Genomic DNA, 4,733 nt, shown 5'->3' with positions numbered 1-4,733 from the left:
TATTAAAGGCCTTATTTCAATAGGGCATGATGATGTGTTATCTATTTTTGGATTGAAAAATCAAGGAGTTGATGTAGTTGGTTTTATTAGAACAGAAGGACAAAAAAGTATGAAAAAATACCAACTAATTTTGTGGACACAAAAAAGGGTAAGATCATGATTGATGATCTTATCAATAAAATTGTGAAGAATGATAACACGGATGATGACTTTGTCCGGATGACGTTTCTAGTTTTGTTGGGAACAGTAATCGCACGAGTCTCTCATGAATATATTCCGAAGGAATATTATGCCTTAGTTAAGGACAAAAGGATGATAAGTAAGTTCAACTGGAACGAGTTTACTTTGAAATTCTTTCTTTCAGAGATTTGAAAGGTTCTAGAGGATGGTCGTGTGAGGGAATGGCCACATGGAATCCTTGCCCTTTTGCAGGTATGTATTATTCGATTTACTACTCACGTATTGTTAGTGAGTACAACCGCAGTATGATATATTATTTAAATTATTTGGTGTATTGCAGTATGCCTATTGGGAGAAAGTATAACCAATTATAGGTCCAAAATATGATCCGTTGTCACTTATGAGCCCCTTGATGAGGAACTGGACGGAACCTGTCGCGGAGAAAAGAGACAAATAGGACTATGATTATGGTCGTGGTGTTGGAATGGTAATCCATATTCTCTAAATTTATTTTTTAATGTAACATTTCCATGGTTTGACTTATTGTCTAAATTAGATGAATAATTATCGATCTCTAATTATTGTTTTTGTAGATTGATGACAATATTACATATGAGTATAGGGTGAAAAAAATTGCTCAAGAACAAGCTGAAAAAAATAAAAAATCAAGTACTAAAAAATCTACTGTTAGTGGAAAGAAGAAAGAGAGCAACACATCAGAGGCTTCCCCGAGTAATGTTATGGACTGCATTTGGCATGAGCTGAAGGAAATACGCAAGGAGATGCGTCGCTTGCCAGAGTTATGCGTACGGGTAACGGCGCAACACTATTTTACTATCGTGCATAATGTATTTCATTGACTTAAATAACTCTTGTTAATAAATATATTTTTATAGGATGATTGAGAAAATGAAAAAAACCGGTGTGTTCTATAGAACCGGTAACATGGAGGAAGAAGAAGAGAATCTATATGGTGACATTAATGAATCTACAAATGATGGTGCATTTGGTCATAAGGAGTTTGTTTATCAGTCTGATAAGGACAACTATCGCACACCTTCTCAAGGTAAAATTAATAAGCAAAAGGACGATGACGAAGGTAATGTACCTTATTATGGCACTTCAGAATATCTGAATAGTTTCAAGGGTGATTGGAGTGATCCTATCGAAGTACCCGAGGTATCACATGAGAAGGCGGTCACGTCTTTAGATAGAAATGAAATTTCATCACATGAATCGGGTCATTGCAATGGAGTAGATGAGCAAGTGAAAAAGGGGATTGGCAAACGTAAACGCACTGCATCAAGAGCCATAAAGTCTCATTTTGTTGTTGTTAAACCCATCAAGCGTGCAAAACGTTCTTCCAAAGCGAGTAAGATTGTTATGAATCAATATTGTTTTCGTAGAACAAAGTTTATTGTAGAGTTACGCTTACTAATTTTAATTTGTGATTTACAGAATTGTTTAATAAAGTAGATGGTAAGAAAAGTAGTGCTGACATCGATGTAATAAAATCGAGTGTTATGTTTGTACGCGCATGTGAGCGCTCAAAGAAACATAAAGCTACACAAATTTTTAATGATGATGTGATCGACGCTTTGACTGCAGAGAGAGCTTGTCAGATTCTTAACCGCCAATGGATAAGCGGTGATGTAAGTTATTTATATTTTTAACATTATATTTGACAACAAAATACAATTATTACATTTGTTATATTATTTTCAGGTTATGAATGCGTACTCATCTTTTTTGTTGGGGGAAGCTAAAGACGAACGTTACATAATACCTACTTGGAGGGTGACGTGGCTGCTTGAATATAGAAAGGATAAGAATGTAAACGGTAATGAGTATCAAAAAATGTCAAATTCTAATGAACCCGTAAATAGGTGTATGAACGAGTATTTCAAAGCACCTAAGGTATGTTCTTGTGGTTGTAATGTATACAAGTAATGCACTACTATTAAAAATGGTGTATTGATCTAGTTAATATTTTCTTTTTTTCTTTATGCAGACTTATATGGCTCTCAACAAGGATAACACCCATTGGGTTACGGTCGTCATGCATAAGAAAAAGGAAGAGTTCCAGGTTCTAGACTCGTTGATGGGAAAAGGACTTGATAGTACAACTAGAAAACTCGTCGAGGACTTGGTAGGTTTTAATACATATTTGCATTGCGGAACCATCGTGTGTTTACATTATTTATTGAAAGTTTCTTGTGTTTTATTGCTATTTTTAGAGAAGAGAAATTGGAGCAGATATTGCAGAAGCAAATGCAACCGGATCTGTGCAGTATCCGGATGTATCCACATGGCCTATTAAAACCTACGACATGCCTCAACAATAAGATGGGTGAGTATGTAGTTGAATATAACGTTGATGTATTATATGTGTGTGATGCATAATTATTTATTGTTAATTACATGTATCAGGAACTCATGTGGATTATTTATTCTTCATTGCTTTAAAAATTGGAATGACGATATATGGGATCGATCTTTTTCACAAGTACAAAACTAATATTAGTAATCTTTACTATGAACACTTATAGTGAACTAAAATAATTTGAGTGTTGCTTTGCAGAGATCAATTGATGATGCGAGGGAGCTAATGATAGCGCAATTGATTTTTTTCTTTGAAGAACACACTTGGGGAAATTATAGACAAAGTTATTAGGATTGCAAGGAGAAAGAAATAGATGACATCAGAGGAGATTCATGCGTGTTTGAGTTTACTACGGGACTAGATGATTTTATCATATTTTGTGTTTAAACATTTTATACGTAATAGTAATTATATAGTTTTAGTAATATATAAATATTACGTTGTTGTTGAAAATTCTATCAACTGTGCTATGTTGTGGTGCATGCAGTCGGCGCGACGTTTTCTGCGTTCGCGTGGCGTCGGGACATGCAGTCGGTGCGACGGGTTTAGCCCGGAAAACGACGGGATCAACGGCCCCGCATGACGTCGGCGCATGCAGTCCCCGCGACGTCTTTTTTGCACGAAAAAACCACCGGGCATCTGCGTTCTCGTGGCGTCGGGGGATGCAGTCGGCGCGACGTTTTTTGCCCAGAAAACGATGGGATCAGCGGCCCCGCATTGACATCGGCGCATGCAGTCAGCGCGACGGGGTTAACTTCTCCCGCGTGACGTCGACGCATGCGGTCGACGCGACGGGGTTTCACCCAGAACACACAGCGCCGTCATGACATCGGTACATGTATTTTGCATTTTAAAAATAGCACAGTCAATGTCGGCTGAAGTGCTCGTAGTATTGTCTTATATAAAAGGAACAACATATAACATGAAAAACATATACGTATTATCTTAAATAACAAGAAAAACATATACATATTGTCTTGTGTAACACAATATTATTGCAGATATAAAAATCTAAAGATTACAATAACACCGCTTTTGTCTTTAATCCCAATTACTGCATGAAATAAATTATAGGTTATAAGAAAATAATTACCAAAACGAAACAACATAAGTAAAATAACAAACAACATACGCACTCTGGATTTTGGTTGCAAGTGGCCTTGTTATGACCTGGAAGTCTGCATGGTCTACATAGACGCCCGCTTTTCTCATCAAATGCTTTTGGTCTTCCATTTTTGGTCACCTCACGAGCATTCTTACCCTGACCTCTAATATTCTGTTTAGGTGCCCCTTTGGTGGACACCTTCACTGGATCACGAATAAGAATATGATTCTGCTTAGGCTGAAATTCATCATTACTCACAAAGCTTTGCTGACTGGATTCTTCATTATTCAAGATGTCCTTATTAGCTATAACTTCTTTCATTGCTGCCAGCATATTGTCGTATAAGAATGGGTTATGACATGCGATATGAGCAGCTTTTGCAGATACACTGCTCAACGTACTATATCTAGCTCTGGCCTCCTTACCCGTCCAACCCCATGAAAACAGATCGCTGGTGCGCTTCACGGGCAATCCAGATCTTGCTTTCTTCGTGAACCGTCGCAGGATACAACACTTAGGTATTGCAGGTAAGTTTAGTGCATTCAAAACATGAAGAATATGCTTGCAAGGAAGGCCTTTGCGAGTCATACTTCGACAACTGCACTTTATAGTTTCTGCAGAGTTACCTGGTGCGTAGTCCACATTAAACATATGATCCCTGTTATTTTTCCAAGCAACCACGAATCTGTGACTGTCTGCTCCTCTTAATCTATCAATTACCTCAAGCTGATGTACCTTTTTAAAATCTTCCTGCAAGATGTAAAAGTCTGCCGTCGTGAATGCTTTGGCAGCAAACACCTCAATGGTCTTACACTCAGTCACTGCTACTGGTAGAGTCTCTGAGGCCATGCAATCGTCATGAAATTCATTCTCGCGCAGGCGCATGATGCAATTCTCATAGTGTACAATCATATCAACAATTGTCATACCGTAGTCTAGATGTAGGTGCAGGCATGAGTTCAGGCTCTTGCTCCTCTGATTACTATGCATACCAAGAAATAACCCACCAGACAAATATGATGCAGCCCAAAGCTTCTTCTTCCTGTACATCCTATGGAGCCATGT

The 4,733-nt window shown here is 37.9% G+C and overlaps 1 pseudogene; it reads left to right on the top strand.

Annotated features, from left to right (window-relative positions):
- The first annotated feature begins 219 nt into the window (after positions 1-219).
- On the top strand, positions 220-2,876 carry LOC123409136 (annotated as a pseudogene).
- The last annotated feature ends 1,857 nt before the right edge of the window (positions 2,877-4,733 follow it).

This window comes from Hordeum vulgare, chromosome 7H, assembly GCF_904849725.1.
Source record: "Hordeum vulgare subsp. vulgare chromosome 7H, MorexV3_pseudomolecules_assembly, whole genome shotgun sequence".
NCBI classification, from domain to species: domain Eukaryota; kingdom Viridiplantae; phylum Streptophyta; class Magnoliopsida; order Poales; family Poaceae; genus Hordeum; species Hordeum vulgare.
Note: the sequence above shows the minus strand (reverse complement) of the source record. Positions and strands in the feature narration are given on the sequence as shown.